This window comes from Empidonax traillii, unplaced genomic scaffold (assembly GCF_003031625.1).
Source record: "Empidonax traillii isolate 1590-97213 ecotype Southwest subspecies unplaced genomic scaffold, ASM303162v1 scaffold256:size688067, whole genome shotgun sequence".
NCBI classification, from domain to species: Eukaryota; Metazoa; Chordata; class Aves; order Passeriformes; family Tyrannidae; genus Empidonax; species Empidonax traillii.
In genome coordinates this window covers 494,842-520,499 of record NW_020955449.1, presented here as the reverse complement: position 1 = coordinate 520,499, position 25,658 = coordinate 494,842, and the positions used below count along the sequence as shown (strand labels likewise).

General features: G+C 45.5%; 1 protein-coding gene and 1 long non-coding RNA gene across 3 annotated transcripts in view; one reads left to right on the top strand and one right to left on the bottom strand.

Annotated features, from left to right (window-relative positions):
- Window positions 1–25,658, top strand: part of SLC8A1 (solute carrier family 8 member A1) — a 114,139-nt gene that overhangs the window by 17,852 nt on the left and 70,629 nt on the right. The window lies entirely within an intron of this gene.
- Window positions 4,296–6,631, bottom strand: LOC114060056. The gene is made up of 2 exons (XR_003571810.1): window positions 6,399–6,631; window positions 4,296–4,724 (listed from the first exon to the last, which is right to left on the bottom strand). It is a non-coding gene; the product is annotated as an uncharacterized LOC114060056 (long non-coding RNA).

Here is a 25,658-nt window from a genome sequence, read left to right as displayed (position 1 = left end):
GAAAGCCATTGAGAGGTAGTTATTAGCTTCATCAGGGCCTGTGTACACATCCGCTGTGCTCCTTTATGAAAAGGCTACCTATTAAATGCATTGCAGTAATTTCTAAAATGCAGGATCTAGGCTTGTTTTAAAAATTAAAACAACAACCCTAGCAAAGCCTGTTGGCATGGGAAAGTTATCTTGGAGTGAAGCACTGCTGCATAGCTCCTTGCTGGGGAGACAAGAATGGGGGATAGGAGAAGTCCTGTCCCCCTTTGCAGACCCTTCTTTCCCTGACATGTGTTTGAGCACTGCTGGCAGCAGCACTGGCACCAGCAGTGATATTCAGTTTTTGTCAACAGAGCCATCTTCCGCCCTTCTCCCTCCTGTGCACGTGGAATCCATTTCTGTGGCAAATCCTTGAACAGGGAGAGGTAATTCATTAGTTCACGGGATCCTAATGCAAGTGCAGTTCAAATTGTGCATCTAGCTTGGGAATAGACTTCTTTCCTCTGTCACTTTGCCCTCAGGTTTGAACTCAGTGGATGACACTTGGTATTCTTGCAGCAGCAGGGCTGAATTTGTGGGCTTAAAATGAGAGTGACAGAACAAAAAGCAGACAGCTGACCACAGACGGCATCCAAGCATCTGTGCAGATGGGCAGAGAAACATCTGCTGTTATCCTAAGCCAAACATAGAGGAGAAGCTGGACCTGCCAGACAACTGACTGAGTCAGAAGCAGACCCTCCTCAGACGGAAAGACTGAGCCCAAAGGCATCATCCCACATGCTGCAGGCAGAGCACGATTGGGCAGCTCTCTGCTGACAGGGGGATGTGATGTTGCTCTGCCCTTGTCAGGCAGGCCTACCAGAGGCGATGCACAGTCTTCCATGCCTGGATCTAGTTTGTATGTGTCTCTACTAGCATTGCTCACACCAGGGACAAAATCACGTGCTCACTAGCAAGGACACGCACATCGCTGCCATGCAAGGGAAAAGTCACCTCTATCCCTTCTCTCTGCTCCTTCCCCTGTTCTCCAGCACCATAGGGTAACAGTTTTAGCTTAACCTTCACAGTCTGGTCTTCCAAACCACCTGTGTTTCTTCAGTACTCTCAGATGAGGAGCTTTGATTAACAGTCTTTCACAGCTGCAGTGTTTGCAATGCTGGGTGCATGGCCTCGCTGTGTTGGTACTACTGGGTATGTTCTCTTTTTTGCAGTCTTGGGCATGGCTGGAGTTAAGGTCAGCCCTCTCCAAGTCATAAATGCCATTTAGCCTGAGGACATCTTGGGAGATATCAGAAACTCTACTCATAAAGTTTCTGACAATGACATTGGAGGCTTTGTGCTGGTTTCCAAGAATGGCAATGCTGGATCCTGGGCGACAAGAAATAATAACGGCATTCTCTGTTTTAAAAATATCTTAGTGTAAGAGAGAAAATATTCCCATTGCTGTGTAAGTGAGAGGGTAACCAGCATGGGCCTCTTCCATCCAGTCCCTATATGGTTTCATTTCCATAATATCTGGACTCCTTCCTACACAATCAAAGTAACAATAAAACATGTCTGGCAATGAGAAACAAAGCAATAACAAAGAATGGGGGTATGGCTGGATCCCTGTGAATTGGGTGCTGAAAGGAGAAAGATGGAACTGATGGCATATGCCTGCCCCTTTAGAGCAAAGTCCTGTCCAGGGAAAGGTCCTCTGAGTGCAGATCTCTAGATAAGGGTGCAGATCTCTGAGGTGGCTGAAGACAGGGGTGGGGACCAACTGAGTGGGGTTCAATGCAGAGATACTACCTGTGGGGTTGTTTTAGAGGTGGTTGAAATTTTATGACATTCTTGTCAGCAAACTTCTTTACAGATTGGAAAGCTTGAGTGATTCCTTTGGTTCTTTGGTCCTGTTAAAACACTGGTGTGCACTAGTCACACACTGTGCTATTTTGGGGTCATGCAATATGGCTCTAATTCAACCACAAGACCAGTATGCCCTGCGGAGACCCTTGTCCCAAGGGCCAGATGCACTGTCACCAGGTGGCAAAGCTGTTGTCTCACTGACTGGGACATAAGAAGGACATGAAGTTTTTTATTGGGTCCAGCAGAAAACAAATACCAAAAAAAATGATTGATTTGCTCTGAGCTCTTTTGCTCTCAACTCGGTTGCTTGCTTCCTAGTAAGAAACTCATTTTGCGATGTGCTTGCATGTTCAGGTTTAATGTGCCAGTAAGCATCATTCTGAAGAACAAAATAGTTTTATGTTGAGTCTTTGCAAACAATTTGGAGTATAACTCCACTGATCTATTAGCATACTCATCAGCCCCTCAAACTGCTCAGGCAGGCTCTCAGCTCCTCAACTTGTGCAGGCATCCCTGCCTTTCCCCCGGCACTTGCTCCCCCCCTTCATCTCTGTGCAGCTCATGTGGCCGTGGCTCTGCCATCCTCTGCCCCAAAACCTTCATGCATCCTGAGCGCTGCTCTCACCAGTGTTGTGACAGATGACTTATCCTGGCATGCCTTTAGATAAGGGCAAGCAACACGCCTGTCTGGAGACTGTGGACACTGTGCTCCGAGGACATGTGCGTCCTCGGCCACAGCCCTCCCTTCCCTCTCAGCAATGCCATTGCGCAGCCCAGCTCTGCTGTCCTCACACTGCACAGCTCTCATACAAATTCACACCCTGTCACAGCGTATAAGGCAGAAAAAACTCAGTTCTGCAGGGAGTCTGGAATGAATCGAGCTGCAGTGAGCAAGGGAGAGACGCCCTGGTTTCATTGAGAAGGGGAGCCTTGATCTGAGACACAACTTGTTACTTTGGCTCAAGCAGGTAGGGAGCAGGTTTTACCTGGCACCAGAGTCTGCGCAGGAACCAAGTGTTTGCTTGGTGCAATAGATTTCCATTCACACTTTAGGTTTGGTTATGGAAATTTATCTTCCTCCTCAGCTTAGCCTGGGTATATAACAGAACCTAGGGGAATAAGATATCACCCCTACACAGGGTAAAAATAATGTAAACAAAGTCAGTATTAATGCCGCAGACACGAATCATCCTACCACAGGGGAAAGAGAGGGAAGCATATCAGGCGATTTACCTGACTCATGAGCTTTCCAATGACCTGGAAATCAGGAAGAATCATACCTGAAAATGGGTCAGTTTAGTAGGGAGGATTGTAACAGAGCAGTGTGGGAGCGTTGGATCAGAATCAGTCAGAGCATGAATTGGACAAGAATTAGATGGGAAGGAGATGTTCTGGATGTTCATGCCTTAGAAATGGAGAGAGAGAAGGGGAAGGTAGCTGAACAACAGATTCTACCAAGAAGCAATGGATGTTTGTGTTGATGAGACCTGCGGGTGTAGGACAAAGATGATGTAATCTGCCTGTCTGCAGACCTAGAAGGCATACCTAAATCTAGCCTCGTGTTATGAGGGGAATGCATGAGGGGCTCTTAGCAATTCCTCTGGAAGGTTTCATAGGCAATAGGTGATGTGCAGGCAAGCTCAGAAGCTGCCTTCAAAAGCAGCTCAGCTAGATTAGGTCTGCTTTTGTACCTAAATGAGCCTAGAATAAATCAATACATTATTTCTAAGTACCTCAAAGATAACAAGGAGATGAATAACATCCAGCATGTATTTGTCAAGAACAAGTCTTATCAAGCCAACCTAATTTCCTTTTATGCTAGCCTTTTGGAGAAGGGAGAAGCAGTGTCATCATATCACTGAGCTTCAGAAGGGCTTGTAATGTTGCCTAGTTGAGTACTGTCATAGGGAAGACCTGGCTAAATGGGCCGCTGGGGTGATGGGATCTAACCTGTCTGGAAAGAGAAATGTGTCACTGGATGGGGGTGAAAAGATGTTCAGTAGGTTTGTGCTCTGTAACAGAGCTTGTTTGGCATGGGAGAGACAAAATCGCTGTTTAAACCTGCAGATAGAAAGAGTATAGAGGTTGGAAGTGTTATGATAGGTCAGATGGGGATTTACAGAGGTGAGCTGTGAATTAGTTTGAAGAGAAGACACTGTAAAGTGTTTCTGCAAGAATAGTCATTTGCACAAGTTCAAGTGAGAGGGAAACAACCAAGTCAAAGGGGTGCCATTGTGACCTGGCAGCCAAATCTGAGCTCACAACATCATGCTCTTGCAATGAATAAGACAGATGTCATCCTGAAGATATTCAAGCGGGGGGTAGCCATCCTTGTGCTCTCTCTGCTCAACTGTGTCTAGCTCTGAGCAATCTGAACGCTGAAGAGGTTAAGGAAAGTCCAGTGGAAAGCACATAAAATGACTGGTGATCTGAGAAACATGACCCAAGGTGAGAAACTGCAACAACTGGTGCTGTTTAATTTAGAAAGAGGCATAAGGAAGGTAGGTATAAGTCTTGAGCTGTGTAAAGGGAAATAAGATATTCTCTGTGTCTTCAGGATCTTGAGGAAGCAGCAGAAGCAATTCAGATTAGTCAGCAGGAAAATTTCCTTGTAGTACAAGAGGGTCCACTCAGAAGGAGCTTGTGGGAGTGGGTAACCTCTGTTGACAGCAGGGAACAGCTTAGAAGATCATTGCCCAAAATGATACCAGATGTAATGTCTCTTAGGACACGTTGGGTCAGATGAGGTCTTGCCAACTCCTCCTCTCCTGTTGTTATGTGCTAGCCAAGCAAAAGTGTCCATCATGAGAGTAGCACTTCAGTCAGGTGGCCCCCATCCTGCATGGTCTTCTGCCACAGAAGTGTGATGGGACAGCATGCAAAGCAACCTACAGATAGAGCAGGAAGACCAAGCGCATACATACACATACAACCTTCACAGGTTCCCTGCGGCCACCCACTCTGGGCTCTTTGCTCACAAGGGATATCTGGGACAGGGCCAGTGCTTTTCTTCTGCCTGTGTCCTTTGCTAATAATTAGATGCAAACCAAGCTTCCCTGCAGGAGAGCCCTGTCCCCGTGGGGAAAGAAGCAAGGCTGCACAGATTAAGGAAGCTAATTAGAGGGGAAGAGAGCATTGGAACCAAAGCCCCAACAGTAAACTTTGAAATCTAGATAAGGGAGCAGTATTTAATTATATACAATTAAAACACCGTATCTCAGCCGCTTGAGAACTGGCAGTCTTGGAAAGCCCTCACAAAGGTGCTAATGAACAGATCTTAGGGCAGCAGTGGGTTAGGAGTTGTGCTTACCAAACTCTACCTGCAAAACACATCTGCAGAAAAGAGCTAAGAAAATTCCCTTGGACCACTGTCTCCTTATTGCTGTGTGATGTCCTCCCTCTCCTAGAGCAGGTAATGGGAACCCAAATCTTGGGAACTGAAAGGGAGATTGCTCTGCTCTTACATGCAGCTGAGCAAGACCATTGCAGACACCTATGCAAGGAGAGTCTATCCTGAAAACGTAGGGAAAGTTGGAGAGGGTTGTAAATACTTAGTCTGAGAAAGATAAACAATCTTTATGCCCTTTTCGCCCAATACAGGAGAAAAACCTCCGGCCCCTGTGCCTGCCAGCTAGGAGTGTCCTGGTGTCTCCAGGGAGGACCTTGATGATGTCCCCCTATGCTCCACAAATCCTGCTGCAAAGTTATCTTGGTTTTTTTCCTTCAAGTTTCCTCTAGGCATTAAAGCAGCTACTTCCCCTCCTAGCTCCTTTGCTGCTTCACATACGTAGTCCCTGACTTCTGATCCTTTCACCTGTCCTCTTCAATCTAGGAGGGCCATTTGGTTTCTCTGTAAAGGGAAATGTTCTAACATTCCCTGTTACTCTGTTCCAGCTGACACACCAAGCTTTGTGGACTGCAGCAGTAGCTTTCATCCCATAGCTGCTGCCGGGTGTTAATGCAGAACATCCAAAAGCTTGGATGGATTCATATCATTTGGCAGAGTAGAACTGCAGAACCAGCCTGAAGTTTTCCAAAATTCCTCTTCCTCAGCAACTTCAAACCCTTAAGGAAGGCTTTTAGTTCAGCCTTGGGTGCCAAAGGAAATGGTTCCTGTTTTAATTTGTAAATATGAAGTGCCAAAGGGCTCCTACCTTCTGAAGTCAGTAACTTCAAAGAGCACAAGTGAAATGCTAGGGCTCCTTCTCCTGCATCCCTGTGTCCTGTCCTTGTTGAGGAACACACCTAGTGCAGGTGCACATCATTGTGCAGCTGCGAGCTGCAGGTTGTGCCAGGGGTGAGGGAAATGTGTTGGAACCTCAGGCAAGGGGCCATAAACTGGTGCTGACCTTTTGCCCGACAAAGGGCACTGGGACCTTCTGCGCTGGCCAGGGGGTGACCAGTCACCCAGGGAGTCTGAGAGAACCCATATAAACAGTGGAAAGACCCTAAACAAAGTATCACCATTGGACCAAGAGGCATGTGTTAGGAGTATAAAGAGCATGAGATGAAGAGGCACACAGACTGTAAGGATAAAAAAGCCAAGGCATTCCTTCATTGACCGTGGAGGCACCTACTCAAGCTGTTATGGTGTCACTGCACACAATTAAATTACTTGATCCAGGCGTCTGGGACTCTGCTATAGGAAACCTGGGGTCAACCCTGTGAGGGAATCTTGTCTGACAATGAGGGTGGTGTGTGGTGGGAGCCAAGCAGGGCACCCGTGGGTTCACTGGAGCTGCCCACTGCAAAGGCGCTTCAGTCCCAACAGTTTAAATCTTGGGTGGTCCATGTGTGACTCCCAGAGTGGCTCCTAAATGGTCAGACAGCAATGTATCCTTAACAGTCTTTTGCCTGGTCTTTGCTCCCACATTCTGTTCGGCGCAGAACCTTTCTCCTTTCAATACAAAGAGCCCATGAGTCACATCTGTGATACAGCTGCTTAAAATGTTACAAGACCTGAAAGTGGTGCCAGTGCCATTGAGGTTCATTTTATTTGTCTGAGCCTTTCTGGTGATGTTTTCCTCTGCTGTGCCAAGAGCTAAAACCTCAGAGTGTGCTTCACTCATTGTGTTTTAGGTGAAAATTAAATTTCTTGTTGAATCCCAGAGCTCCAAGAGCTGGGGTTTTAAGAAAAATGCTGACTACTATTTTGTGTGCTCTGTCTGGTCCTTGGTGTGCCACAGAATTTGCCATGCTTTGGGGGAAGAATTGCTTTCTGTTACCAGTCCTGCAGAGCTGGAAGATGAGCTGGAAGGCTTAAGTTGCTTCTCAGTTCGAGTATTCCTACATTAGTATGAATGAGCATGTTGGTCTCTTGCAAATATATAAACAGATTTCTACAAAACACTTGCTAATGAACCAAAACAGCAGTTTGTCCTTCCAGTGATTTGTGGGGAGTCAGTAAAAGACTCAAGCTAGGGAGCTCATTACACTGCTAAAGTAGTGCATTTTTAGGGGAGATGCTGGGAAGCTATTAGCTGCCAGCTGTGAGGCAGGACAAGAGGCTTGGCAGTGCTGGGAGGAAACCTCTGAGAGGTGATGTCTGCTGCCTCTGTGGGCACAAGCACAGGGGCAAGACGGACAGGCTGTGGTTGTGGGGCAGGGGAAGTGCTGATTTCTACCCCAGCCATTGTAATCCCATGGTCAGGTGTGTTGATATTGTGCTGAGGTGTTACATTTCTGGTGTGAAATGGAGGAGAGCAGAGTCCAGCACCAGTGAGAAAGGAGAGCCACAGCGGCCTACTTGAACACTTAGCCACATGCACTGTATAAACCAGAGATGACCTGGAAAATACAGTCAGACTCTCAGGGTTTAAAAAACAGGCACTTAATCCTATACATCAAAGGGAGTGTGGCACTGTTCAGCCACTGCTCTGCTTCACAGACACAGTTCATTTGTCACCTGCAGCTATTGCACAGCTCAGCTAAAGCTAATCCACACCATTGCCCTTTCCTCTTGGTGTGAGTAAATGGTCTCACACAACAACTGCAGCCATCTCCAAAAGCGATGCATATATCTCAAGGTGCCCATATACCTAAGGGCTGCATATGCCTATGCCTCAGCAATTAGAGTAGGGGAAAGACCAGTCAGGGAAATGCATGTATGGGGATGAGGTAGGGTAAGGTAAAAGGTGATGAATGCATGACGAAAATTGGAAAAGAAGGAGCGGGATGGAAAAATGAAAGAGGGACCAGAATCACAATGGTTCATATGAATGGTTCTTCTCTGCTGCTGAGAGCATTTCCAGAGTTGCAAAGTGCTTACGGTGCTCTTCAGAGGGCCCCTGTCCCACCAAACCGTAGGGCAAAGTTGTACTGTTCACATTTACAACAGATAGTTTCGAACAGGTTGTTCAAAAAAGTTATTTGGCTCTTGCTGCAGAATGAGTTTGGCATTTGTATCTTAAATGCATTGAGCTGATATTGCACAAGTTTCAGCTTCAGTATGTTTGCAGGGACAATGCTGGCTTGGTTCTAGGCAGCAAAGGAAGGTTAAAAACAATGAGGAGAAGAGAATACTTCTGGCCTTGCCAAGAAAAATCACTTGCATGGTAAAAGGAGAACTAAATTGACATGAATTTTCCTGCAGTTTGTCAGCATTTTGGTAGTCACACTCTGGATGGATACATGCAAGAGAGAGAAAGAAAAAGAGATAACATGAAAAGTTCCATACTTAATATTGTGTTAACCCATTCCCTCTCAGCTAGAGCAGAGGTTTAAAATTCTCTTGCTGTACATGAAGAGAAATGTACTGAGCTGTGTGAACATTATTTAATTAGGGAAAACTGCAACTGAATAAACCAGTTTGGAAGCCTTAAGAAATTAATTGAAGTTCAGGGTTGCAAGGGGGAGACTGGAAACTTAAGCAGGGGATGCATTTCAGACCAAGTGTTTTAAAAACCCCTGCTAACATCAACTGTGACAGAAGGTGAAGCAACAACACTTCAGCACCTCAGTTTCTCTGTAAAAGCCCATACACTGAAAAGGTGTATATCATCAGGCAACTCATGCAACAGCTCTTTGCAAGTAGGAATTTGCTTCTAGCACCCTAGTTACGTGATGGAAAATCCTGCAAAGGAGCAGGTGGGAGTCGCAAAGCCACGTGCCATTTTTGGACCTAGAGCTCAGCATGGTGGTGATCTCCATGAACACCCATGGGGAGTAGTGCCTGCCCTCCAGCCTTTCCTGGGTACAGAGGCCTTTGATTTGTGGCATAAGTTTTATTCATTCTTTTCTTTTTGAGACTAGACACATGGACTAATTAGAGGAGAACGGGTGAGCTCAGCTAACGCATTTGAATGCGGGTAGCTTTAGGCTTGCATTTGGGTCATTAAAAATGAAGTAAAATTATGTTCTCTTTGCACCAGTTATTGTGAGCACAGGCCTTGATTTGGCAGCAGTTATCTCCCCAACACCACTGCACTAATGACTTCTTGCACAGAAAGAGCAGTGTGTCATTAACACGAAGGAGTGGTGGGAATCTACTGTAGGCGAAGGAGAATCTGAGACAGACCAGTTTATGTCACCCCTGTAATAAACCTGCATTTAAACCCTTAGGAGGGCTAGAAGGCACAACATTTGCTGACCCATAAGGGGAAGCCCTTTCCTCATGAACATCCTCCCAAGGGTACGGGCGTGCTGCAATGTGAGCAAAGTGGGTCTGGAGACATGCCAGCACAAGGATTGCTCTCTCCTGCTCCTGCCTCCATTTCTTCATCAGTCCCTTTACACAGCAGGTCAGGCAGCCCTGGCAATTGCAAGTGAGGAGAACCAGTGTAGGGATTTCTCTTCATGTTTGGCAAGGAGAGGCAAAATCCAAGAAGGTAAAACTCTCCCAGGAAATCTCAGCTTGCGTCTCCTGAGGACCTCCTCTACCTACTGGCGTGTCCAAGAATCCTGAGTGACCTTGACATTTGAGTGAGGTTTTCCTCTTTGTTCTGTGGGATGTCTGTGCTGGCAGGTAGATTTTGTTTGAGATGGAGGCCACCAATTTAGAACATAAATGATTGGCTGTCGAGAAAGGCTTCATCCCAAATTAGTCTAAACCATTAGTCTAAGATACAACATAGCTACATAGGTCAAAACTGCTGGGGATGGCCTGTAAAGATAATTTGGCTTACCTTCCAGTGGGACAGAGGGTGTTGGTTGTCATTTTTACAACAGCTGGAATTTAGGAAATGTTTGATTGAGAATTTTACCCCACAACTACCTTGTTGCATTTTCTGCTCTCAGTTAAAGTGAGGAAAATGGGAAACTCCACAGAAGCGTACCTGCTTTTCATTAAAAAAGCTGGAGGAGGAGAAACCACGTAGATTTAGAGGGATTACTGGTTTGTGTTTTACAGAAGACACCTGGTACAAAATAGAGTGTCAGTCTTGCCTACTTCAGTCCCTGATGACAGAAATCGACATTGCAACGCTAACACTGAGTGACCTGCAGAGATTTACTGTGCTGGGAGGGCCCTGGGCCATGATCCTGCTGTGGGGGTGCAGTCACATTGCTTGAGGTTACGTTGTGAGGGAGGTGGATATTTGCTTGCATACTGTGATAGTGGAAATGGCTCACATCTCTTGAGGTGCAGAACAAAATTACCTTCAATTTCTTCCTTACTCACTCTGTGCCTTGTAGCAGTGCTCTCCAAACGTGGTTGCAATGCAGGCATAAATAAAATTCCACATGCACTGAGACTACACATACCTGGAGCCATAACAGAAACCTTAATGAGTTAAATCAGAGCTTTTATTACCTAACTTCTTATTGTCAACCAGTTTCTTGCACCTCTGCAGATAATTAATGTGGAGAATAGTTCTTGCCTTCTGGAAACTGGCTGCCTTTTGAAATTCTCGCATCAGAGATGGATTTTTTTTCGGGCTTGTACTTCTTTCTTCTCATTATCTCATAATGGGACTGACTTCGCCAAGAGGAGAAAGGAAAGTGTATTGGCAGGAACACGAGGCGGTTTGCCTTTGTCTTGTCGATGTGGGCACTGAGGCCTGGGGAGCAGCTCCTGCCAGGTGAAGGGAGAATAATTCCTCTTTCTGCCAGAGGAGCTGCAAGGGTGGCTGCAGCCTGGTAGAGGGAAGCCAGCTGAGCCACAACTGGGGCTGAAAATGCCTTGAAGCAGGAGGACTAATCATCTGGCTACCGCTCCTGTTGGTAGGTTCTACAGCTGCTCTTTTAGCAAGGGAGTTCTTTTCAAATCTCAAAAATACCAGCTGCAAGAGCAGTGCATTTCTGAAGTCTAGAGGAGTATAAAAGACTACAGTTAAACTTGAAGAGTTTTCCCAAGTAGCTAAACCCCTGGGTTATATCTATTGAAATTCTAGAGAGAAGATCCAACAAATATTTGTAACACTCGGATTTCTACCGTGAATGCTGCATATTCACATGAAAGGGTGGGTACAGCTCTTGCCTCTTCATGCACCTGGGGAGTGCTGAATGAGCCTATATGCAAATATCACTGTGCTCTTTTGGGGGTTTGTATTTTTTCTCTCCAACCTTGTGGTTGGGCATATTTAGCAGATGTGCCTTCCTTTTCAGATCTGTCCTTCCACATTTCCTGTGCAGTGTTTGGAGCACCACGTGTTTGGCAGTGGTACACAGGCAGGGACCAACGTGCTCTGGTAGTCAGAGGTAGCCAGCCTTCCAAGGCACGTGGAATGAGGGTTGACAGCAAAGGGGCTCTCACATAAGGAAGCTGGAAAGGGTCAGCAGGCCTCAAGGTCTCTCTCCTCACTTACACCTGATCCTCCTCTGGGGTTGGAAAACCCCTTCTTGCCACAGAGACTGCTTGTCTTTTATCATAGTGTCCCTGTTTCCATCTCAGCCTTCCCTCTGTCACATCATTTCAGTTTACTGTGCTCATCTCCTTAGTGTCACGGACTCAAGGGAAGGATGCTTGTACCCTGCCTCAAACCCAGTGGGCCTGAGTCATCCTGCCCCAAAATGTGCTGTGAGTACCTACAAAGGTCTAATATTGCTCCTGGTTTGGCCTTGCAGGCTCCCTGTAGAGAGAACTGATGTCCATCAGGCTTAGTTCTCAGATGTCAAAAATTAATAAATGAGCTGTGTTTTGCTGGGATATAAATCATGCCCCGGGCTGCACTGGGATGTGTGGTGGTGCATGTGCATACAGCCAGGTGCTGCCTGCAGGATGAGCTCCTGCTGTGAGTGCAGCAGCACTGGTGAGATAAGCCAAATAATGCAGCCCACATAATAATAACAACAACTACCACGCATAGTAATTACCACCAAATCTACAGGGGGAGTTCTCCCTCAAACAGCAGTTCTCAAGCCTGCATCTCCTTGCTTACCATCACTGCAAAGATGTTTGCTGTGTCTGATGGATGTTTCCACTCTGGAAATTCACCATTTGTTGTGGCATAGCTAGCTGGCATTACTGCTGCTTGGGTGCTGACTGAGACCAAAATGTGGTTAGTTGGTGGTTTCATGACCATGCCCTGCTGAGGTACAGCATGAGTTACAGAAAAGGAAGTAAAAGAGGGTTTGTATTGAAACAGAAATGGTTCTCATGGTTCTGACACTCCATATGGCAGGGACATATGCAGAAATGAATTTTCTGCTGTTTGCCGAATAACAATAAGCAGGTTGAGACATCATGTTAGATCTCACAAAAGGAAATTTGACTTTTCTGTCATAGTCTCTGTTTTTTAATTGAGATGTTCACCACTGTTTTCTTGAAATTCAGTTGCAAATAATGGGAAGCCATTCAACTGTGATGAAAAGGAAAGGCTGCCCCAGAGGCACATGCCTGTCAGACTGCTCTATGAGATGTCCTGTGCAGAAGCTGCTGTCTTGATGATGACCAAGTATTGTGAGTTCCAGCTCAAGGCTTATACATGTTGGCAAACTACTTGATTGGTTTGCAGTTAACATTATGGGTGAGCTGTTAAAAGCCTACATGCAGCAGGCTGAGAGCAGGAATGCCAGCTCTTCGCTTTTGAGCATGACGCCATCTCTGTGGTGAACAACAGTGTCTTGGTGAGAGAAAGTATTTAATATCACAGGGCCAAAGCTGTTGATTCTTCAGGGGCCATGAGCCCGTTCTTCCTCCCTGTAAGAAAAGTCTGCAATGCTGTTTTTCAAGCCTGTCTGTTTTTAAACATACGTCACAGGACCACAGGATCATAGAACGGTTTGGGTTCCAGTACCCTTGCCATGGACAGGGATGCCTTCCACTAGACCAGGCTGCTCAGAGGCCCATGCAATCTGGCCTTGAACTTTCAGGGATGGGGCATCCAAAACCTCTCTATGTGACTTGTTTCAGTGCCTCACCACCCTCACAGTAAAGAATTTCTTTCTAATATTTATCTTCCTCCTTCAGCTTAAAGCTGTTATATCCCTACTCTGTGTCTCACCTAAGAGGCAACATCTCTACCCTGCCAACCACACAGCAAAGCCAGAATCGGTGACTCTTCCAGCATTACAGTAAACCTGAAAGCCATGAGGTAGGCAACAGTTTGCAAGCTGAAGGGGAAGAGAGGACAGAGCCGACATCTGTGGTGTTAGGTTAGCAAGTGCTCAGCTAAAAGCAGAGGAGGGCAACAGGAAAATGCCGCTATCCCAGCCAGGCTCCAGTTTGTGAAGAAGAACCTTGTGCTAAGCCACGTTCCTCATACTGGGGAGGAAGCACCTCTATGAATAAATCTCTGCAGTTCATTCATTTCCTGCTGCTGCAGGAGGACACGTGGAGGGGTCTCAAAAACAAAAAGAAATTTAGAACTCCTTCACAGAGGGTAAGTCACAGTCACTGGTAGAGTCTTAAGCAACACTTTTCAATGCCTTTCGATTTTCTAAGTCCATTTTCATGCGGGAGTTGTTTTTGCTCTCATTTTTGCAAGCCTTAATACCAGAAAACACCTTGTTCCTGTTCACCAGTGAGTGTCTTGTAAAATGCCCTGCCTTGGCTTGGCAGTGCTTTACTGTGAGAGTGCAGTGGGTAACCCCATGACTTTGCAATAGTTAATAGCGCTTTATAATTCCCTACTGCTGTCACAGGCACATGAGGCTGGGGGATGTCTCTATGCATTTACAGAATGCTGCACCCTGTCGTACATGTGGCTGTGAGTGTGACATGCTGAGACATCCCTGGGAGAGCAGAGCTCTTAATGCTACAGCGTGACAATCATACTTCAAAGCTAATTGACGATACGGGCTTGCTAATTTTACAGTGGTTAATGGATCTTCTTGGAGACGTGTGTATAAGGATTGCTAGGGACTTAGCATCTTTTTCTCCCCCGTGGAGTTCTTTGACCATATATAGCAAGGTATCAACTTACAGGCCTGGGATTTCAGCTTTCTGTTTAGATTTCAGATGAAAGGCTGCAGTTGGAAATTACTGTTATAAATATTTCCTGCTATCTGTTAGCAAGGCTGACTTCAGTCCCTTCTAAGGAATTCACCATAATTATCCTTTACAACAGCTGCAATGAAAACTCTGTTCCTGGCAAAGGCTGGTGAATGGAGCGTGTCCTCCAGCTGCCCCGGTGGGATGGAGCTGCACCACCCACAGGAGAGCTCACTGGAGTGTCCTGGGTGAGGGCAGAGTCCTGCTGTGACCCTGGCTGTGGCGTTGCCGGCCTCGGCACCCAGTGCTGCAACTCTGTTGGTTTGCTGTGGGACTGCTGCTAGGGCAACACAAATGTATGATGTCACACGCTCCAGCAACTCTTACAAGCCAAAGAAAGAGCATGCAAAGCCCATTGGTTATGTTTTTAGGCTGTCTGCAAGCACAGAAAGAGGGGAAACTGTTGCCTTTGCGGTCTCAAACCTGCCTGGTTGCTTTCTCCTTCCTGGCAGGGTGCTGCAGGCCGTAGGCTTGCCAAGGGGCTGGTGGAGTGGCCAGGGCTAGGTCAGTTTGCAGAAGCTGGGGTTTGAAATGCAGATGAACCTTCTTTGCCCCGTCCTGAGGCTTGTGAAGGAGATGGAAGTGGTCAGTGGAAAGGGCAGCCTGCAGGTAACTTCTGTGGCCACATAGGGCATGGGAGGTGGGATTGGACAATCTCCACATTGTGGGAGCCAAGGGATTCACCTGGGCCCTGCTCTCTGTTGGCCACCAGCAATGAGTTCCCAGAGTCAGGGAAGGAAGGGAAGTAAGTGCCATCCAACTCACCATCCAGTTCTCCTTATTTCATGAAATAATGTCTCCCCTTAAGTGCAGTGGGCATTTGGGGCCATCATCACTCATTTGGAGAAGCTCTGGGACAGAAGCCTGGGTAAGTGCTTTCAGTCTCATAACTGACTGACCAGTTTTTTGTCCCAGTGCTAAGAGTAATAGGAAGGAAAAGGGTGTCACCCTGCCCAGGACTCTTCCTTTTTCATTTTCCCCTTTATCTCTCTCTCTCATATACCTTTTAAAATCTCTTCATGTATCAAAACCCCACATCAAACCAGCCAGAGCTGCCACTACATGCAAAAGGGCTAAAAAAAAGAAAAAAGAAAAAAAAAAAGTGCAGCAAGATCAATTAGAAATCCTGACTCCCAGGGCCTCTGAAAATTTGGGCCACAGAAATGCTGCACAGTTGTGCAATTTAGTGCCTCTGAAGAAGAATAAATTTGCTTTAAAAAAAAAAATTCATCAGCATATTGCATATATTTATAGTTAGCTGCAAGCCTTTCCAGTGAGAACTTTTAGAATTTATTTTAAATTAAAGTGACTAGCATGACATACCAGTACTTAGCCCTTTAACAAAACATTTTAGTCATATAAATACAGTTGCTATTATTAAACTCTAGAGAAAGCCATCAAGCTGCTCCAAATAACATCCCTCTGGTTTGCCTGTCTGACCTCTTCTGTTCTTAGCCAGAACCAAGATATTTGAACACCTTGTTGGATATCAGGGGTTCGTTTTATTTTCTACTTCCTTGATGGCTTTTGAAGCTTGTTTTAAACTTTTGGTTCCATTTTTGCTTCTTTTTCTCTCCTCCTTTCCATTATGTTACTTCTTATAACTTTTCCTTTAGGCTTTTTTATCATTTAACTCCCCCTCCCTCACTACCCAGGGAAGCTCAATTCCAAGTGGTACTTTCTGGCCTTCTTTCTGAAAGCATCCAGAAACCTGTTTGCTGAATCAGTTGCTGGGACTGACTTTAAGGACAGCACAAGTTGCTGTCTGGGTTAGCAGAGAGTAAGGGTATTTCCATTCACTGAAAAAATGCCTGTAGGTAAGATTTTAGGAAATCTCTGTCCCTTTATCCTGTCTATATTTACACTTTCCAGAAGATGCCAAGCAAGATGAAATTTTGATGTTCCAGAGTAAATAACACTAAACACGTTGCTGACAGAGTGGCAGACAAATTTTGACCTGTGATCAGCACAATGCAGTGAGGGCCTCCTTTTTGGGGGCCTCCCCATCAAAGAGCTGTCTATAAGTAAAAAAACAGGTAACCAGCAACTGGGGTTATTCTCATTTCTTCCACATTAGTCTTTACCCAGTTCATTTCCAAACAAAAGCTGAGCAGCTTTTCCTCATTACAGCTTTTAAGCCTGTGTGGCTGCTAAGAGAGGGAGGATGCAATAAATCATCCAGTCAATTAACAAGGGGCTTTCTCCTTATTTGTAACATCCTTTCAAAGCAAATGAATATGACTGGTAATGAAAGGAAGCATATGCAATAGTTTAAAAATAGGTGTCTGAGGGCAGTAAGGAAAATCTTTGCCCTGCTGTGTGAAGCTGGACCTGGCATCCAGCATCTCCAGTTTGCCTGATACTGTGAATGGGAACCCCTCTGCTGCCCCTAAGTGTCCCTCTCAGCTCCTGTTCTCCAGCACAGGCATCATGTAGAGAAAACCAGCCTGCTACTGCTTGTGTTTCCATACTAGTGCAGCAGTGGCCCTTTGCCATTTACCCAGCCCCGCCTGGCTCTCCTTGATCCGAAGTCATCCTGCCTGTACTGGGAACCCTCCTGCTTCCCAGTCCTGCATGCAGGGTCCTTTCTACATGGTGTGTTACCAGCTGTCCTTGTGCAGTTTAACCACAGAGCAGGTTCCTGAGAGCACCCACATCAGATGGGTTACCTCCCTTTGTCTCTGCTGTTCTTCACCTGCTCTGCAGCTGTGCCTGTCCCTGTCACCATGTGGGCCACACACTTTTGTGCTGTCCCCCCTCAACCTTTGTGGCACTGTCCCTCCTGTGCATCACCTCTCCACTTGCTCACTCACAGCACCCACAGTAGCTTATTGCTTCAATCTTTCCACATCCAGTGGAATGCCAGCACCATAAATCTCACCTTTGCAGGTGAGAAATGGAGGCACAGGGGTCTGGGACCAGCCTGCAAGAACCTCATTGCAGGTATCATTGCTGCGACTCCCCTGCCAGCCAGTGGGCATCGAGGGTGCGCTTTCTGAAATTCAGCAACCCACAGGTGGGATTTGAACCTGCTGGGAAGAGAAAAAGAGCTGCTGTGTCCTAACGCCAGCCTCCTCTTGCTGGCTTCAGTCGACAAGTGTCTCCCGAGGGAAATCAACAGACCTTCACAGGGTTTCTGATATGTTTTAGGGTTTTTTGGACTGAAAGGCTGGGTTCAGCTCTACACACTGCATTTCAAACCTGGAATAGATCCTCAGAGGTTTGGGGCATAGTTGTTTTTTTTAAATAATTCCTTGAGATCTTTTGTACTGCTTGGCACCTCCCTCCTTGACAGTCTGTGTCTCTTAATGTGTATTTATGAGGGAAAGCCAGGGCAGCCACTCACGACTTGGAGGTCCTGAGCCAAGTAATTGGGAGGCACACGGCTTTCCAAAAACCTATGAGCATTGATTTGATGGTCCAAACAAGGACACAGATGTATCAGGCTGGATGGAGAGGGTACTGGACAGCAGAAACACAGGGTGTCATTGTCCAAAACAGTGTGAGTCCATGGTGTTCCCCTGCAAAGCCACGATTTCCTGCCTATAACACATAGTGGAAGTAGGAAAGTTTAAGATTTTAGCATTTATCTTTCTCTCCAGCATGGGACATTCAGAGGTATCAGGAGCATTCTCTGAACATAATTTCTGTTTGCTTTGTCCTTATTCCAGGTTTTCTTTCCTTTTTTTTTTACCTCTCTTAATTCTGATGATTTAAAGGACTCTTAAGTGTGCTATACTTCAGAATGAAAAGCAAACAAACTTAGTTATGTTCTGAAAAGAGCTGGCACTTTGCAATGATTCCCTCTGACCCTGTCTGAACTGGTCACTTTGGCCCACCTCAGCGGTCCTGCCCTGAACTGCTGCTTTTCCCCAGCTCAGGAGCACCCACACTCTCACACTCATATGCTTCTCTTCTCACCAGAAAAAAAATGAGGTCTGGCAATGCTACTGCCAGCATGATTAGGGCAGTAATTCTTAATAACCAGTAACCAGAAAAAAGACAAACACTTAAGCAAGTATGGGGCTAAAAAAGTCATATAATCCCTGTAACAATCACTTTATTGTTGGGGTTTTTTTAGCCTGGAGGTTTTCTAGCCCTGTTTTTCTGATGGTTCAAGAGATTAAAAAAACCCGTATCTGTAGTTTCAGTAATCACCCAAATAATTGCATTGATTGTAAACTGCGTGGTAATGAGCATGTGTACAACTGTGATGCAGAAAGCAGAGCTAAATCTGGCTGAGAGTGCCAAGCAATATGCACTGCAGAAGTAATGATTATTAATAGTATGTGTTGACTTAGGCTGATAATGCCCCAGAGCTTTCATTCTCTGTATCTCACCGGCAGGAGAGGGACACTTGGTGCGGAAGACAAATACCTTGTAACCAGGAAACTGCCTGTGCCTGGACTTCCTGGGGGCAGCACGTCCTTAGAGACAGTGTCTCACCAGGATGGAGCCTTTGGGGTATACCCTGAGCATAGGGAAACCAAAATACCAGGGCAGGGGGTGGTGGCCTGTGTCGTTACAATTTTCTTTGCACAAAATATTCTGGAACTGTGTTGGGATGCGATAAAAGGAAACCCAGTGCGTGGCGCAGATTTATCTCTGGGGAGGACTCTTGTCTGAGTTAATTATTCCCATAACCAGAGATAATAAGTGCTGAACCCTATTTTTGGAAACAAATGCAAGGTGAGCTAGTGAAATATTAAATAGGAAAAGTTATTACATCATCTGAAAGGTAGAGCTCATTGAAGAGGGTGAAAAGACATTTACCCGGAAAAAAATATAAAACCTCACAGTGTTGAAATAAGAAAATGCTGGAGTAATGCAGGAAAAATCCCCAAACCAACCCAAAACCTAGTATCTTCACTTTTTCTTTGCTTTCTGGTTCTTATTCAGTCTTTCCAAACAGGACCACAGGGACTGTCAAGTCCCTGGGAGAGGTGGGGAAGAAATTCTTTACTTACTTTCTTCTTTAACCTGCTCTCTTTTTCTACTCTCCATCTTTTCCAGAATTCCTTGGGTTTATGGGAAGTAATCTCTGGTATGACAAAAGTAAAACTAAAACCATGACTGTGGTAACTTGTAGCATTTCAGAATTTAGAAAGCTGTTTAGCAAAGAGAAGTAAGAGAGCAGTCTTTCTTCCTCTGCATTTGCGACAGTTTTGAAAAATTAATGAAAAGCTGGAAGGAAAGTAAAAGAAATGGGTAGGAATCAGCACCACCGAGGATGTAAAGTAATGGCAGAGAAATAGATATTTCAATAAGAACAACAACAACAACAATAATAATAATAGAGATATAATAAGAACACTGAAAATAATACAGTAAAAATTAGTCTGGAGAAATGTGGTATTCAAACATTTTGTTTAGAGGATAGTGAGGGCTTGACATTTTCAGAAAATAATTGCGAGATAAGTTTTGGGTTCTGAAAAAACTTTTAATGGGATATTTTGGACAGGTCTGATAATACACATTATTCCTCTACAGAAAATTGTGGATTTTTAGAGGACAGAAAGAAATTTTCCTTAAGCCAGAGCTGCAAGTGGCCTCTACTGAAATGTGGGGATTTATGCTGCCTTGTTTAAAGATCTGAGATTCCTTATATTCAAAATGAAAACTGGGAAAGACTCCAACCATAAGAGCAATTAGTCCTTCAGGTATGAAATTTAGAGCCAGAATTGTCACAAAGAAAGGTATTTCTCATTGCAGGGCAATACTCATACCACATGAACTGGAATTACAGTTGGTAAAACAAACAGCTAGAATGTGATCTATGGTATTTAGAAAACTGGTCTTATTACACCAAGTGATGATTTTAAGGGATTGTGCTGAATACCAGGGTGCAACTTAACATCTTCAGACTCAAGAAATACCACCTGCAACTCAGGAGCATTGGTTAGTTAAAGCTTTCATAAGTATTTTTCTATCCATCTTGACCTGGATAAGGCCTCTGAGAGGCACTTTTTGGTAGTGGAGAAGTGTTTCTTATGGGCTTTCCCCTCTTCTCCAAGAGTGTGGTAACTGAACCAATGGTGTCCATGGCATGGCCGCAGGTCATGTAGGTGGCTTTCTGCCTCACCCTGACCTACCTCCACATCGCAGCAATGCCTGCAGGGACACTGGTTATGCTGAAGAGAGCAGCCTTGTCTTCCTCACTTGGAGTTGAGAGAAATGTCCTCACTGACATTTTTCAGGATGGGAAGCCATCAGGGAATCACATTTGCACTTTCCTTCCAGGCTTCGTTCAGAGCACACAGATGTGCTGACACAGAGTGATATACAAGAGATAAATGTGACCTTCACCTTCCTCCTGGCTCGCCCACCATATCTCTGTTTGTCTTCTACTATTAGAGGAACTGATTTCATTGCAGGACTGGGCGAACAGGGACCTTGGCAGCTGAGCTCTCCCAAATCTGATCTGTAAGAGATGGAAGATACAATAACAGACACAGTACAAATACCTCTTCTCTTTTGGATATTTAACAAGAAGTCACTAAAAACCTGGTAATGGAGCACTAAATAACTAAGAACTGTAGTAGTAATGGTGGGAAGAATAGATTTTTTTGTTACTTACTCTTGTGAACAATTTTCTGGGATCACAATACATGTACCCATGGAACTAAAGGATCATTTGGGGAGCTAGGGAACAAGTGCACTCTTTTAAGAATGATCATATTTGAGGATAGGTGAGTGGTCAGGCATCCATGGACTTCTGTCCTGACTGGCCTTAGGAAGCGCTATCATTAGTTTTCTCAAGTTGAAAACAACCAAAATTGCTTTTGTTGCAGAGTAAGTGGTTAGGATCTCATTTTCCCACTGCATATTGTACTTTGTAGACTAAAAAAGACATGAGAAATAGAAGTGACTGATTTTTCCATTCCTTAAGCTGCCTCCATGTGGGTTGATTGCTCAGGGGATTTCAAGGCAGACTGAAACACAGACAAATGCTGGCTTCGTGTATGCTCTTAAATATTACTGTGTTTTGAATTTTATTAGAAACTTGGCAGGCTTTTGCTTGAGCTCTAACTGCCTTTTCTGCCTTCACTTTATCAGCTACCATAATTTTAGATGTACAGCCACAGTGTGCAACCAAATAGCCCAGCACGCATGAGCGAGGGAAGCACTCTAAAAACACGTCTGGTTGAAGTACTTGTCAGATTAGCAGCTGTCAGCCAGGGTAAATTAGACCCAAAATGGTACACGTACAAGAGAGGAAACCCATTCTTAAGCATGCCTTGTGCTATCAGTCCTGCTGTGCTTGGATAGGAAGCTTAACCCAGGAAAAAGCAAGGATCTTCTCTCAGTTGTATTCCCGGAATTCTGCCCAAAGACACTTTGGATATATAATATACTCCAGGGCACATATATTCAAACAAGAGGATGTGATAAACCCGTACATCTGTCAGAAGGTAAACACAGCCTCATGATCTTTCTGAGCTGACTGCAGCTCTAAATCCTGCCGATGAGGCAGACATAATTCCTTGTGCGAGACACTGAAGACAGATGTACAAATCCTAGTTTAACATGGGAAGTAGGTATTTTTCCATTGCCCCAAAGAAGCCTTTGACTTGAGAATTCAGTGCCCTTTTTTTTGTTTTGCTGCAGTATGTCCTGTTTAGAGTCCAAAATACAGAATGGCAGGTGCTCCTGAATCTGGCTGATTAGGTCTCACAAACCATTGGGAATGTGGACGACATGAGCAAGCTGAGGAGAAGAGATGGATGTAAAACTTGTGGAGGAACCCAGATCCTTTGGAGGAGCACCTGTCCTCGACACTTTTTTGACCTAAAGGCAGGAGAGAAAAAAAGCTGATTGATAACTGATGATGATGCTATTAATGTAGCGAGATTGTTTCTTGAGCATGGCTCACGTTTGGGAGACACTGGCAGCTTGCCACCTGCAAGGGAGATATTTGTGGTCTCCATCAGTGCAAGAGGAAGAAACTCCCTGTTTGCTTTTTGCTTCCCACACAAAGAGATCCTATGCTGGCTGGTGTGAAGATTCTCCACTTGTGAGGAATTGAGATGCACCTCTCTGCAACAACTTGATTTTCTATGGGAAAGATAGCTCTGCTCACCATATATTCTGGTGCTGTAAAATATCCTTGCCTTGGTTTTACTCCAGCTCAGAGCAAGCCTTAGCAAGCAGGACTCAAGGAAATGTTGAAGACCAGACTGTGACTGGTGGGAGATGCTCTACTGGATATCCCATGTCCTGTTCCAAAGTGATCCTGCAAGCTGGAAGGAGTGCCAGTTATGGACTGTATCAAAAGCTCACTTATTCTGCAGTACTGAAATGGGGGTCTTAAGTGGATTAAAAAGGTGAGCTTTTTAACCCTCAGCTCCCAAGTCTCAAGTGACCAGCCATGGAACTCGTCTGCATCATGAGAACAGGCAGTCCTGCTGACTCCAGGTCCACGCTGGCATTAGCCTCTCAGTCAGGGTGAAGCCTTACAGGAAGACAGTGTGGGTTTGGTGCTGGTTGAGCAGTTTCAGTGTTGGGCCAAGGCCTCTTCTGTAGCCTGGCAGCCCTCAGTCCCATACGTGAAGCAGCAAGTCGGAGGCACCCATCTGTATCGTCTTGTCCCCTGATTCTGATGGCAGGACATTTGGAGAGAGCAGAAATCTGTTTGCCTGCTGTTTTCTTTCCCTGTGGATGCCAGTGCAATTGGCATTGCCTCAGGACAGTTGTGGGGGCACAGTTGTTCTTCAGGGCACTGCAACACAGACCTGTTTTGGGGAAAGCAAGGGCTTTGCCTCGCGTGGCTGCCATTGCTCTCTGAAGCAGTGGTTTCACCGCACCCACAGAGAAACACCATGGAAATTAAACAGGCTTCCAGGCAGTCTATCAAAACACCCATGTCAACCAGTCTCAAGACGGAGGAATAACAAAGTGGGAAAAGGTAATTTGTACCCAAAGCAGTTTTAATAAGTGAAATTGAAAATAAATCGCTGCAGATATGGTGGCTCTCATCTATGCTCATCCCCTCATTCTACTTTCCTTTCCATTTGCTAATTCCTCTGCCGCAATACACTGTTGTCCTGGTTTACTACCCAGTTGATAGAAGCTGGAATAGTCTCTGATTCTAACTTGGAGAAGAGCTACACTGGAACAAACCAACTGCCTTAGCTTTGGAGAATAAATTAGGAAATGAGGAGAACTGGAAAGCCTGACACTTTTGATGTTGCAGAATTAGGTGTACCTAACTGAGCAAACAGGAGCTCTTTGGCATAGTTGTGTGCCCCTTCCTTCCTATGACCACCTCGAAACTGAAAGCTCACTGTTACGATGTCAAAAGGCAGCTCCCCAGAAAGGGGGTCTTCATGGGCTGCCCCCCTTTTCCCCACAGCTTCATTCCAAAGAAGTTTAAGCAAGGTCTGAGAAAGCATCTGGGTTCTAGAGACCTCAGGAGAAGTGGCTCAGAATAGAAACACTTCGCCTCACCACAGCCCTCTTGGAAGCCATCTTTCAGCTAGGAAGGGTTTGCTTCCCTCTCCTTACTGACAAACACTGGCTGTTGAGCAGGAGAAACCAGGGTTTGCACACTTCCCTGGGCAGTTTTTGGGTTCTTGGGTGAAGGGTGGCTGTTTGTGCCTTGTTTTTTGCCATCAGAGATATGGGTCTTTGTTTTGAAGCAGATAGACAAAGGCAGCAAAGCGCAGATGTTTCATGGTCTCGAATTTGGAGGGAGGACTGAACTGTTCTGGTTTTTTTGCTGTGCTTTGGGAAGCCAGACTGCTCCCTAGGTATGGCTTGCTGTGCTGCTGGTCTAGCATCCAGCTGGCCTTGCTTGCACTACTGTGCTTGGTAATGTCAGCTATGGCGCAAGAGCTGCCGAGTCCACTCTCACAGCCCACACTCCAGCAGGGCCAGACAACCAGTGGCTTCAGAGACTCCCACCTGCAACCACCCAGGACCAATGGCAGCACGGAGTTTTAAAAAAACTGTCATTAACAATTTGATTGCTTTAAGTTATTTTTTAATAAAGAAGATCCCAGGCCCTTCTGTCGTCTTTCACAACAAACTCTTCTCCTCTAATAAGTAGGTGATTCTCAGGGTACTATTGTATGCCTGTTTGTGGCATGGTTAAAACCAAACCCTTAAGGCTTAAAACCAGCTCTGGGTAATGCTGAAACCTACAGAGAAAGAGGTGCTGGAACACCAGGGCTGCCTGGAAATGTCCTAGAATTGAGTTCCACTTTGGGGCTGCTGGTGAAATCTGCAGCCAAAAGCCTGTCTGCTGCTGCTGAGCAGGAGGCAGATGAGCTTGTGGGGGCTGAAGATTGTTGTCTACGCTGCATTGGTCAGCAGAGAGCTATGTGAGAGAGGGATGCACTTCAGGAAATGGCTCTCCTCATGGTGAGACAGGACCCACCACCCCCATGCCGAAGGCATATCTGCAATGCCAAAGTCCAGCCAGGGGTTTTCTCAGGCAGTGGCACAGTGAGCTGAAATGCAAGGCAGTGATCCAAAGCAATTTGAAGACATTATTTCCTAATGTCTTTTCATTTGATATGAACCCATCTCTCCTGGCAAGAGTCCAAAAGGGCACTGGAGCTTAGAATCACAGAATCATAGACTCTGCGAATCATAGAACATTGGAAAAGACCTCCAGTGTCATCGAGTCCAACCTTTGACCAAATACTACCACGTCAACTAAATCATAGCACAAAGTGCCACGTTCAGTTGTTTCTTGAACACTTCCACCAATGGTGACTTCACCGCTTCCCTGTGCAATCTGTTCCTATGCCTGACCACCTTTTCGGTGAAGAAATTCTTTCTCCTGTCCAACCTGAACATCTTGTGGCCATTTCCTCTTGTCCTGTCACTAGTTGCCTGGGAGAAGAGGCCAGCCTCTCCCTTGCAACAGCCTCCTTTCTGATGGTTGTATAGAGCAATAAGGTCTCCCCTGAGCTTGCTTTTCTCCAAGCTGAATAATCTCAGTTCCCTCAGCCACTCCTCATAGAACTTGTGCTTCAGCATCTTGATCAGCTTCATTGCCTTTCTCTGGACTCACTCCAGCACATTAATGCCTTCTTGCAGTGAGAAGCCCAGAATTTGATACAGGAGTTGAGGTGCAGCCTCACCAGTGCTGAGTATGGAGGGACAATCACTTCTGTAGTCCTGCTGGTCTATGGAGTGCTTAGCTGAAAAAAGACACACTATGGACAAACCATACTAATAGGCCTCAGTTAGGCCTGGGCCTGACATAGCCAGAAACCTATTTGCAGGCAGTGGAAAAGGAATCACAGGAACAGTGATAACAGACTGCAGGAATGTAAACAAAGAGAAACCTGTGACAAAAATAAGGAGGAGTTTTTAGAAAAAAGCAATGTCTTCATATCTCATGGACGTCTCTATGCACCCAATAGGTTGTGTGATAGTAATACATGCTCGGTTCATGGGTTACAGCACATAACCAATAGTTTGAAAGTGATCGCGCTCCGGG